Source organism: Amblyomma maculatum, chromosome 3 (genome assembly GCF_055883805.1).
Source record: "Amblyomma maculatum isolate TAMU_Amacu chromosome 3, ASM5588380v1, whole genome shotgun sequence".
NCBI lineage: Eukaryota > Metazoa > Arthropoda > Arachnida > Ixodida > Ixodidae > Amblyomma > Amblyomma maculatum.
In genome coordinates, this window is record NC_139346.1 from 99,807,238 (window position 1) to 99,820,993 (window position 13,756).

Here is a 13,756-nt window from a genome sequence, read left to right on the forward strand (position 1 = left end):
ACACTGCTTTCTTGTGTTTTGCTTAACAAGTAGGTGATTCCTTTCGCACAATGTGCTTAGAAAATTGTCTCAAGAATGACCAAGATGCACTCTAAAAATGAACTCACTATATTTAGGAAAGTTCAACACTGCTGTGTTTATTCAGTGCATTATTCACAGTTGCATCTCATTGCCATAGAAGTATTTACCGCTGCCAACCCGAATTTCGACATAAGGGGCATCCTGTTTTGCGTAAATACTTCTTTTTGTGAAGTTTTTCATGCAGCATGTGGACCAGTGATCAAACATTTCCATGTCTGTGCTCGCACATAGGAAATCAAAACCATTTTTTCACATAAGAGCCGTAAGTGTAATGCCTTCTTGAGTGCATGTAGCTCCAAAACAAGCTGCTCACAGAAAAATAGACACGCCAGACGCATGCTCACATTAAAGGATTTTACATCACACTTGTATACCATTATGCGTGCTATCTCTTTTCGCGCTTGCGCTTGCCCTATTTATATTTCTGTCGTCTCTTTGGCGCTACATCCCTTCAGGATAACGTGCTTTAAATAGCCTTCCCCACGGAAGTATTATGAAATTCATTCATTTTTGTGTTTTTTTAAGGCCTTTCAAGAAAAACTATGTCCTTTTATTCACGTTTTAAGGTGCTGTCAGCTCATGGATGCAGAAATAAATATTTCTTAACGCTTCCCAGAAATGGTTTGATTTGTGTTGGTTATTGTCCCAAAGTGACTCGGGCTTTAAGAGACGCCATAGTGGAGGACTCTTAAAACTGTCGACCACCTGGGGTTCTCTAACGTGCACTAATATCACAGAGCACACAGGCGCCTTGCTTTTTGCCGGTAGTAAAAAGCGGCCGCCGAGGCTGGGATGCAATCTCGCATACTTGGGAATAGTTGTCCAGCGCTGTAACCAGTGCACAACCCTGGCAGGGACTTCCCAGAAACATCCTTCAGTGAGACAAAAGAATGAAGAAGTTTAGATTTGCCCGTTCTTCATTTAAGACAAACGAGTATTTTGCAGCATTTTCTCTATATTCTTCTTTCCAACTGTTTTTGGTACGAAGACTTCTATATTTTAAAATATGTTTATTCTCAGATACTCACAGCCCCAGACAACTTCCATGCGGTGTCGATTGCATTTGGGCAATGAGGAAACAATGGAACAATTAAAAGCTGCAGAACTATTATTTCAATTTTAGGAAGAACAAAGTCGTTTTACTCTCTTTGCTTCAATTCACGTCGTCCATGAGGCTATATTAGAGAAGGCGCCGCGAGCGCAAAAACAATAAGTGTGAAAAATATCACTTATTCTCGAGAAGGAGACTAAAGGTTGCAACGCAGAAGCATGCGTAATTTTAACTGGTTCCTAGAAGTCACTTAACTTTAAATTCGTATATTTTTACTCTAACGTGAATCGAACTGCAATCATTGCTGTTCCACATTCTGAAGACAAATTGGTTTTTTGTGAGAAAAGGGCACATCTGAACATCTTGTAGCACTGCTAGTTTACATCTGAGGTAAAGAATTTTGATGTTTGGTTTGAGGGGTTTAAATTCTCAAAGCGACTCAGGCTAAGAGAGACGCCGTAGTGGAGGACTCCGGAAATTTCGACCACCTGGGGTTCTTTAACGTGCACTGTCATCGCACAGCAAACGGGCGCCTTGCTTTTCGCCTCCATCGAAAAGCGGCCGCCGAGGCCGGGATTCGATCCCGCGTCCTTGGGAACAGTAGTCGAGCGCCGTAACCACTGCGCCACCCCGGCGGGGCGTAAAGAATTCTGATGAAGTCTAATTTTGTGTTGATAACTCACGAAGCCAACAATCGCGAAATATATCTGCAAAACCATTAGAATCCTTAAAAGAGATGTAAATTATCTAATTGATTCATATCTGAACCCATTGTAGCACTGCTAGTTTACAGCTATTGCGAAGAATTCTGATAAAGTGGAATTTTGAGTTGATAATTCACGAAGCCAAAATTTGATAAATGTATCTGCAATACCATTATCATCCTCAAAAAAAGATGCAAATTACCAAATTGATTCTTTGAATTCATTGATATTTTTAGGAGTGAGGAGTAATTCGACCTAGCATTGCCAGGTGACGCCCTCTCTAAACGAAAGAGGACGAAGAAGATTGTGTCGCGCTTACGCGTGTGTGCCACTTCCAAAGTTCACCCTGGGCTAAACCCCCTGTCTTGCAAAGTGGATTGTTGGGCGGGTTGGTTGGCCATTATGTCAAAACAGTGCTGGAAACACGGACAGATAGGAAGGCAAACACACACAGAGTAATATGTGTTTTTCTTTCAATCTGTCCGTGTTTCTAGCACTGTTTTAACATAAAACCCCTGTCTTGCAGTTCTGTGCCTTCGAGTCTCGCCCCTTTGTCACAGAGTACGTGTAAATATGTAAACTGTCCACAAAATGGAGCGTCTTACTTTAAGTTTACCTGAGTCCCGTCTTTAAAAAAAAACATTTATTATATTTCATGAATTTCACAAGGTACCAATAATACACCAAATTACAGTTCATATTTCGCAAGCTGAATATGTTTATTATCTGAAGAGACGAAAGAGCAGGGCAGTGACAAAGAAAATTTCGAGCACTGTGCCAATATATTTTATTCGATACGTTTTGTGGCACTTCAGGAGCAATACCATGAGACATTTACTAGTAGTAAAAGAATGTTCGGTCTGAAGACTGCAAAAGTGATATGTAAATCGTCTCACACGTATACTTATTCTTAGTTTTACAGCATGGTGTCCTCTATTTGAAAGCTCCTTTATAATACGCATGCTTGCTAATCTTTATAAACCAATGCTGTGACACTATTCGACCCTACACTGTGTATACGCAGTGGCTTTGCGAAATCTCGCCAGAATGCTCACGCCCCTATAGGGTTATACATGTGAGTCTCACCACAACGAGTAGATTGGGGCGCCCCAGACATCGGGCTTACTCAGCCAAACCTGGCAGAATTTAAATATACCCATTTCTGTCAGGCAAAGATGGCCTCTACAGCAAGTGACGAGCAAGTGAAGGACGCAGGACACTACAAAGGACGATCACACAGGCGACCAGTTCCATGTTTCTCACCCCTGCTGACGGCAGATATGGCCCTGAACGTAGAAGGCTCACGTCTGGCCTTCGATTCACTATTTCCGAGCGAAACACTTTGGGGAACTGTCCTATTTACATAGACCACAGAAGCTTTGTTGCGCGCGGAAAGATTGCAGCCGAATTATTTATTTATTGATTCTTACCTATCCACGTTGCATCAGTGGCTAAGGAGGTCCACTACTGATCGTGGATACTTGGCTTGACACTGAACCAGGTTCCGAGCAGTGTGATATTTAAGTTGTTTTATTCATATGGGCTAGTCATTTGACGTGTGGTGGTGCTTTTTTCCGGCGGACGAACTACATCCGCGATTTAGGTGTTCACACCAGGCCTCCGCGTCAGCTTCATTTTTTGTTATGTGTATAGGCAAAAAACAAGAGTTTAAAAGATGTATTCGGCTCTGATATTTTCAGTGCCTGATGCTGAAGAGAACGAAGACCACCATGTTGAACGTCTGACGGTCAGGAAAGACAACGACGACGGCGCTCGCTCCGACGCTCGTGCGTGGGCTAACACAAGCTCTACGACTGATCACCGAACATTCCCTTGACTGTTCACTATGTAGCGCCCTTTACAAGGTCTCTTATACTACAAGTGGTGTTGGTGACAGCAATCTCATAACCTGGAGCATCGCAGCAGGCGCATTGCCTACCACTTCCGCGATGACTAAGACCGCCCACCCCATCGCCTGTCATCTGTCCCGGCGCAGCGCATCAGCGTGACCCAGCCATCTTCAGCGGCACCGATGACATGGATGTGGATGACTCGGTGGCGCCGTATGAACGCGTAAGTGCGTACAACAAGTGGGACGACACCATCAAGCTCACAAACGTCATCTTTCATTTCAGCGATGTTGCCAATCTATGGTTTCGCAACCATGTGAGTGACATCTCTACCTGGACGGCTCTCAAGACCAGCCTGACCGAAGTTTTTGACCGCCAAGCTATACGTAAGCTTCGCGCCGAGGAACCCTTGCAAAGTCGTGCACAACAAACCGACGAAAATTTCACCAGTTTCATAGACTATGTCGTCGACCTGCGCGTACGCGTAAACCCTACCATGAGCTACGCCGATAAGATCAGGCCCATTATGCAAGGCATTGATGACGACGCCTTCCAGATGCTCGTCGCAAAAGAAGCCGACAAACCGTGTCCGAAGTTATCACCTACTGCCAAAGCTTCGTTGAGCTGCACAAACGGTGGCTTTCCACAAAACGCGCTGGTCTTCAGCAGGCCATCCTTTTTAGCTTGCCCCTCTCCGGGGACGGTACTTTGGACCAACAGTCGCTCTTTCAGCGCATCTATCAGTTTGTTCGCGAGCAAGTCGCACGCCGCACGTTGACAAAATGTGAACGGATCTACACAGTTACCGATATATATATATATATATATATATATATATATATATATATATATATATATATATATATATATATATATATATATATATATATATTGTTCGCCAACACTCGAGGAAACATGTTTATTCCAGCTCGAATCTAGAAGTCTGCGCGTGATCGCCCGAACACCGGAGAATGATGATGATGCTGCGTATGTTCACGTGAAAGTTCTGGCGCCTGCGCTCACACAATACCCCCCGGCAACGAAGCGGCCACCCTGTTTGTTGTTTAGATGGAATCGGGTCGGCGGGTTTACGGCTTCATGCCAGAAACATGAACAAATTCTGACAGCTGATGCAGATCGGCGACGGTATGCGACGAGACAACGCGGTAGTTCACAGGAGAAGTTTGCTGGAGCATAGCGTAAGAACCAATATAGCGGAGAATAAGCTTCTCGCACAATACAGGGGTGAGGACTGGAGTACAGAGTAGAAATTCATCCCCAGGTGGAAAAAAGGGAGTGCGGTTGTTCTCGTTTTTCTCTTTTTGCTGGGCGGCTTCAGTGTTGCGGCGAGCAATTTGCCGGCAATTGGTCATACGTGTAGCGAACTGTTCGCCCAAGGAGGCAGATGGAAAGGGACCAGCACAGAAGAAGGTGGTGCCGAATAGTGTGGTTAGTTGACGACCATAAATAAAGAATTAAGGACTGTATCCAATGGCGCGTTCAACAGCGGAATAATACGCATAGGTAACGAAAGGCAAAATGGTGTTCCAGTTCTTATGGTCAGGAGTGACATACACGGAAATCACGTCGGACTGTGCGCGGTGAAAGCGCTTGACGAGGCCATTGGTCAAAGGATGACTGCTTGAAGACGTCTTGGGAATGGTGTGGGCAGCGCGGAGTACTTCCGCTAGGATTTGGGAAACAAATGTTTTCCCACGGTCGCTCATCAAAATACGAGGGGAACCATGGCTCAAGACGATTACCCACAGAAACAACTTGGCAACTTCTGATGCGGCACCGGAGCAAAAAGTGGCTGTTTCAGCGTCCCACGTCAGATGGTCGATTGCGATTACAACCCATCTGTGACTGACGGGCTTCAGAGGCTGGGGGTCGTGTAATTAAACGGTGACAAAATCGAAAGGCACGGATGGGCAAGGAAGAGATGTTGACCGCTTAAGACGCTGGGAAGGCGCGCATAATTATATGTATTTAGCAACGCTGGTAGAAAGCACGGACCAAAAGTAACGGCTTTTTATACGGTTGTACGTCTTGTGGTATCCTAAATAAGCAGCAGTTGCATCGTCGTGGTAAGCCTCCAACAATCGATGATAGAAAGTACGAGGCACATCGGGAACCCACTGGTGACCAGTCGTGTGGTATACAGAGCGGTAAGCGTTCCATGTGGAAAGCAGAAAAGGCGGGGCCGACGACGCAGGCGACTGTTGGGGGCCAGTGCTTTAACGTAGAGGCGAGCGATAATTGTGCTGCAGTAAGTATCAGCCTACTGCAATGCCGGCAAGTCAGTGCTGAGGTGCAGTCAGGATGGATAATAACGGGCGGTTGAGAGCATGGGCTACTGCAGCCACATGACCACACATAGGAGCAGGACACGGGGAACGAACTTGAGCAGGTGGCTTCGAAGCAATTTCAGCGTACGTGGGGGAGCGGTAGGCGGTAGTCGACGTGGGTGGTGCCGCGGCGAAGGCGAAAGCGGCCAGTTCGTCACTGACGACACTGCGCAAATCGGGAGTAGTTGGCTGGAGGTTCGGGCTTCCAGGAACTAAGCTTGCGTGGCCGGATAGCTCCTCTCGTGTAATAGCAAGGATGATAGAGCACAGGTCGCCGTCTACAGGAACGTCGCCATTGATGTTGTTTTGCTGCAGGCGACATGACTAAGATTCGTCCAGGCATTGGCAGGTAGTGGTAAAATCCGACAAAGTGGAGAAGTTCTGAACCAGCAGGAAGTTGGTGCGATGGTTCCGATGCCCTTTACAGTATGGTTCACGCGTTCGGTATCCGTTACAGCAGCATAGATTTGTCGGCAAAGGGCTAAATCGTCCTCGATATACAATGGGTAGTACTAACTAGGCTGCTGAAGACGGGTGGCGAGCTTCTCAGAACGACGGCAAGACATCTCAGAACGACGAGATGTCTTGCCGAAAATTTTCCGCAGCTGCTAGGTGAACGTTGACAGTCAGGGATGTGGTCCTCGTGATTAAGAAACCACGTTTTTGCGACGGCAATGAAATAGCAGACTACGTTCATTAAATTGTGCGAGTCATTCCAGAGGTTTACCGAACTCACTCTGGTGTAAATATCAAGCCAGTCTTCGACATCGTTGCAGCGAAGGCCGGCAAAGAGCTGAGGATCGCGCTGGCGGCTGGTGCCGGTCCAGGTAGGGGTAGCCACAACAGTAGGGGCAATTGCTGGGAGCGGGTGGTTTTCGCTGCCCTCGTTCATACCAACGGGGAGTGACGGCAAGCGAAGGCAGAAACGAAGCTCCAGGGGGAACAATAGACAGGTTTAAAGCGGTATACTAAGGGCACCACCACCAGTTGTGAGCCACCACTCGAGCAAACGTCTTTATTACAGTTGGAATCTCGAAATCTGCGCATGATCTCCCGAACACCGGAGAATGATGATGATGGTGATGATGATGATGAGGCTGCGTATATTCAGGTGAAAGAGGCGAAAGTTCTGGTATCGCGCTCACACACACACACAAACACACACACACACACACACACACACACACACACACACACACACACACACACACACACACACACACACACACACACACACACACACACACACACACACACACACACACACACACACACACACACACACACACACACACACACACACACACACACACACACACACACACACACACACACACACACACACACACACACACACACATATATTGATACCCTTGTGAAGTCTCTCTTTCAAACGTTCTATCAAGGGTGGTTTTAAGGCTGCACGTGTGAGATCTCGTAGCAATCGTGCTTTACAGTCTGAGGAACCACCTAGGCAGACAATTGTTCATGAGCGTCACCATGCGGTGACGCTCATGCGAGTATCTGCATGAGTACCTGCCATGCGAGTATCTGCATTCCAGTGTAGCGGTGACTTGGTCACTGATATCACACATGCAATAATAAACGAGTTCATATATATACACCTTTTTTCTCTGCCATTAGAAGCATTGCCGTTGGTGTTCATGTTTGGCGTGTTGTGTCTACGTGTGTGCCAATTTATCAGAATGCGTGCAAGTAGATAGCTCTCAACGAGGCCTGATGGTCTTGCAGGCAAATTTTACAACTCGCATAAAGCAGTTTTATTTTCTTTTCTACTCCAATTTTTATGAAAGCGGCATAAATGTAGGATTTATGCCAAAGTTTTTTGCCGAATTTTTTTGTTACCACCAAAAACTGGTTGAAATGTATAATGCCAATTTTCAGACAGCTACAGGCCTATGTCACTTTGGAATGTTATGAAATTTTTGCTAATACCCCCTCAACTTGTGTGAATTGTATAATGGCTGATATAAACGGAACACCTGACACATGTGGCTTAAGGGGCCATTCAATACAATATAATTTAAATGTTGCGCGTACGGATGTAGTGACGGCCACAAACAGCAGCTGCTGCTGCAATATCATCTGGCATATACATTGGTCTAATGTCCTATTCATTCCTTTTTCACCCTTGGGTCGTACAAATATTAGCCCACTTGATTATACAGGGAGAGCCTTTGTTACAAGGAATGTTTCTCAGGCTTTATATTAGATAATTTTTTGTAAAACAAATTCACAACGCTCTGCCTTACTCTGCAACTGTGGCGCTTTGCGTGAGTGTTGTATACAGTTAACCGCCAGTGCTTTTTACATAGTTAAGAAAGAACGGACGGTATTTGCTCACAGAAATCACCTTGAGTTCTGAGCTGATAAGCTAAGTGCATATTACAAATTAATATTACATTACTAGTATATATATATTAAAAGTATATATACTGTAGTAATCCCGATCGCCATCAGCTCGCGCGCCAACCCGAAGAGGTAGACGAATTGGAGCCGGAGCCTTGTTGGCACTGCCCTGTTGATTAGAACGCTAACCCCGTCGCTTTGGTTTGCGGACGTTGCTTGCGGTCTTGGTGCTCTTATAAACACCTTACACTTGGTGGAGGTTCGGTCGTCGCCCCAGTCCTTCTGGCAAATTTCACCCTGGAACTTCGGAACCGCACGCTACCGCCTTCGGTCACAACCATGCAGGACGCTCCCAGCCAACCATCGACGCCCATCCCTGCCACTCCTGCCACCATCTTCTGTCCCGGGGCACAACGCCCCCGTGACCCACCTTTCTTCAGCGGTACCGACGACCACGACGTTGACGACTGGCTGGCCTCTTTCGAGCGCGTCAGCACTTACAACCGCTGGGACGATTCCATCAAACTGAGCAACGTCCTCTTCTACCTCACGGACGTGGCGAATCTGTGGTTTCGAAACCACGAAGCCGATCTTCCGACGTGGTCAGTCTTCAAGCAGAACTTCGCGGATGTCTTCGGCCGTCCTGCGGTACGTAAACTCCGCGCCGAACAACGCCTCAATGCACGGCTTCAACGCCCCGAAGAAACGTTTACTAGCTACATTGAGGACGTGGTTGACCTCTGCAAGCGGGTCAATCCGTCCATGCCCGAGCCCGAAAGAGTCACACATGTTCTAAAAGGTCTCACTGATGATGCGTACTATATGATGTCGGCCAGAGACCCTACTTCCGTATCCGACATTATAACACTGTGCCAGAGGTTTGACGAGCTACGAAAGCAACGCGCTTCTACGCGGCGGGCTGCCACACCTGCCGGCATTGCTGGCTTGGCACTGGCTACGCCGTCTGCGGAACAGTCTCAATTTATGCAGAATATCAAAGACTTCATCCGCGAAGAAGTTGCACGCCAGCTGTCCCTCCTCCACCCAGTTCAGCCGACCGTCTACACTTTGCAATTAGCGCCGGCCAACGCGCCATCCATCTCGCCGGCTATCCGCCAAGTTATCGAGGAGAAAGTCGCCGAAGCGCTGCCTTCTAGTGTTCCCATCGCTCCTGTGCAAGCACCACTCACTTACGCTCAAGTAACCGCCGGAACGCGCGGTCCGCTTCCAACATCGTCGTACCAGAACGGCCCTACATTTCATGCTCCACCTCGTTTCATGGCCCCTCAGTCTCAGATCCCTCGACCGCGACGCCGCATTACGAACCCATGGCGAACCGCCGAATATCGCACAATTTGCTATGCTTGCGGGCTCCCGGGTCACGTCGCTCGCCTTTGCCGTCAGCGCCCGCTTCATCCTGAGAACACAGTCCGTCAGTACCACTACGATCCCGAGCCGCCCTTGAGCAACGTCTCTTCTGGATCGTCTCCACCTCGGGCTCAGTACTCGACACGCCGTTCGCCTTCGCCTCGCCGACGTTCCATTTCGCCAATGGTCCGGCGACAGAGCCCTACGCAAGGGGAAAACTGAATGCCGCAGTTCCGGAGGCAAGAACTGCGCGTTTGACGAACTCGTTAAGTCCTCCGCCTTCTCCCGCCAACGTCATTGAAGTGTTCGTAGAAGGTTTTCCCGTTCTTGCGCTGGTGGATACAGGTGCTGCCGTTTCCGTAATTAGTGATGCCCTTCGCCGCAAAATTCGCAAGGTCACGACGCCGCTTTCTGCCTTTTCGCTTCGTACGGCCAGTTCAGAGCGCATCACCCCTGTGGCAGCGTGCACGGTACGAGTTTGCATCAAAGACATTACTTATCTCGTCGAGATGGTGGTGCTTTACGACTGCTCCCACGACATCATCCTCGGCTACGACTTTCTGTCAACTCACAGTGCTGTGATTGATTGTGCCCGTGCTGAAGTTGAGCTTTCCCCTTTGTGTAATGTTTCCCTGTGTGACCCGCCTGTGCGCCCTGCTAAACTCCTTGTAGCTGCAGACACCGACATTCCTCCCTTTTCTTCTGTTCTCGTTCCCCTTATTTCGACATCTGCCCTCCCTAGTCCTGTTCTCTTTACTCCCAAACTCGCCTCCGCCCACCATAACCGCCTCCTTCTTCCTTTCGCCGTTCTAACAATTTCTGATGGCAGCTGTGTCATCTATGCTTCCAACCCTTTTCCCTGCCCAACGGCTGTTCTTCGCGGGGAGTGCCTCGGCTACATTGAAGAGCTGGACCCTGATCGCACTTACATGTTCTCCGAACCTGAAGTTTTTCCTCAAGTTGCTGCCCTGACGTCTTGTGCTGCTACGAGTGATGAGCTTCCTGTCGACGCCCTTCATCGAGCTATCGCGACCGACCTTACGTCCGCCCAACGGGACCAAATAGTCGCCCTCCTTCAGCGCTTCAGTGCATCTTTTGACGTGTCCCAGCCTTCCTTGGGCCGCGCCTTGACCGTTTCGCATGCAATCGACACTGGTCCTCCTGCTCCCCTGCGGCAGCGACCATATCGCGTGTCGCCCACTGAGCGCCGTGTCATTCGTGACAATGTCGCCGATATGCTTCAACGGGGCATCATACGACCATCTCATAGCCCTTGGGCCTCCCCCGTAGTGTTGGTGACGAAGAAAGATGGCACTATCCGCTTCTGTGTGGACTACCGGCGTCTGAATAAGATAACTCGCAAAGATGTTTACCCACTACCACGAAATGACGACGCGCTAGATTGTTTGCAAGGAGCGGAGTTCTTTTCGTCGCTAGATTTGCGCTCTGGCTATTGGCAAGTACCAATGGCTTCCGCTGACCGCCCGAAAACAGCCTTCATCACTCCCGATGGATTGTATGAATTCAATGTGATGCCGTTCGGACTGTGCAACGCCCCCGCCACCTTCGAGAGAATGATGGATAGCATTCTCAGTGGGCTCAAATGGGAAACGTGTCTTTGTTATCTAGATGACATTGTCGTTTTCTCGAAAGATTTCCCTTCCCACCTTCTGCGCCTTCAGCGTGTCCTTACGTGCCTTACTGAAGCCGGCCTACAGCTCAACTTGAAGAAATGTCATTTTGCCGCTACCAAGCTCACAATACTTGGTCATGTCATATCCAAGGATGGCGTTCTACCGGATCCTACACAAACTTCGTGCCGTCGCAGACTTCCCCAAGCCCACAACGTTGAAAGAACTTCGAAGTTTTATCGGTCTATGTTCGTATTTCCGCCGTTTTATCCGAAACTTCGCCAGTATCATCGCCCCTTTAACGCAACTTCTCGCCGGAGGCCCGAACCTCTCCTCTTGGTCACCAGCCTGTGATGCTGCGTTCAGTACATTACGCCGTCTACTGGTCTCTCCCCCTATACTCCGCCATTTTGACCCTGCCTGCTCGACCGAAATACACACTGATGCAAGCGGCGTAGGTCTGGGCGCTGTTCTTGCTCAACGGAAACCTGGATATTCCGAGTATGTCGTCGCGTACGCTAGTCGTACCCTCACGAAAGCGGAATCGAACTATTCTGTGACCGAAAAGGAGTGTCTGGCCATCATATGGGCCATTACCAAGTTTCGTCCTTATATTTACGGTCGCCCATTCTACGTTGTTACCGACCACCACGCGCTCTGTTGGCTATCCTCCCTCAAAGACCCCTCCGGCCGCCTCGCCCGCTGGGCGTTACGTCTTCAGGAGTACGATATCCACGTCATCTATCGATCTGGACGCAAGCACACCGACGCTGATGCCCTTTCCCGTTCACCGCTTCGTAACGACTCGACGGCTGGCTTCATTTGTGCCTACGATATGTCGCCGCTCAACGTTACCAACATGAAATCTGAGCAGCAGAAGGATCCATGGATATCCTCCCTCTTAACATTCCTGTCTACGCCCGCAGAGCTGTCTTCATCACGTGCACTTCGTCGTCAGGCCCACCACTTCGCCACTCGTGATGGACTTTTATACCGCCGCAATTACCATCCTACAGGGCGAAAGTGGCTTCTCGTGATTCCGCGACATCTCCGTGCCGAAATCTGCGACTCTTTCCACGCCGATCCCCAATGCGGCCTTGCAGGTGTCATGAAAACCTATTCTCGACTGCGTATGAGATATTACTGGCGCGGCATGTACCGCTTCATTCGTCAGTATATCCGATCCTGTACCGCCTGCCAACGTCGCAAGAATCCATCCCCTCAGCCAGCCACTCCGTTGCAGCCATTGCCTTGCCCCAGCCGCCCTTTTGACCGTGTCGGTATCGATCTGTATGGCCCGCTTCCGACCACGTCGGCTAACAACCGCTGGGTCATCGTAGCCGTTGACCACCTAACCCGTTACGTGGAAACATCGGCCTTGCAGTCTGCCACCGCACGGGATGTTGCTTCGTTCATTCTGCATCGCCTCGTTCTTCGTCACGGCGCACCGAAAGAATTGATCAGTGACCGCGGACGTGCGTTTCTTTCTGACACTGTCGAAGCCCTCCTCAAACAGTGCCAGATCATTCACCGGAGCACCACAGCGTATCACCCCCAAACGAACGGCATGACTGAGCGATTTAATCGCACTCTTAGTGACATGCTAGCCATGTACGTTGATAGCGCTCACTCTAATTGGGACCAAGTGCTGCCTTTCGTAACGTACGCCTACAATACAGCTACGCAGACTACGACTGGGTTCTCCCCCTTCTTTCTTTTATATGGTCGTGAACCCACGTCCACCATGGATACTATCCTGCCCTACCAACCCGACGCTTCAGAGACCACTCTACTGTCTGAAGCGCACACATTTGCCGAAGAATGCCGACCATTGGCGCGCTCCTTCACAACGGAGAGCCAGGCTCAACAAAAGCATAACCGGGACCCTACAAATCCAGCGCCTTCATATCCCTCAGGTGCCCTCGTTTGGCTATGGGTGCCTTCCTCTGCACCCGGCCTCTCATCCAAACTGCTATCCCGCTATCATGGACCTTACCGCATTCTCGAACAATCTTCTCCCGTCAATTACGTAGTAGAGCCCTTGAACCCATCTCCAGATCGTCGCCGCCGCGGCCGAGAAACTGTACATGTCGACCGCCTCAAGCCGTATTATGATCCCCCTACCCTTTCCTCACCATGAGTCGCCAGGATGGCTCCTTTTCCGCCGGGGGGTATTGTAGTAATCCCGATCGCCATCAGCTCGCGCGCCAACCCGAAGAGGTAGACGAAGTGGAGCCGGAGCCTTGTTGGCACTGCCCTGTTGATTCGAACGCTACCCCCGTCGATTTGGTTTGCGGACGTTGCTTACGGTCTTGGTGCTCCTATAAACACCTTACAATACTATTATTATTAT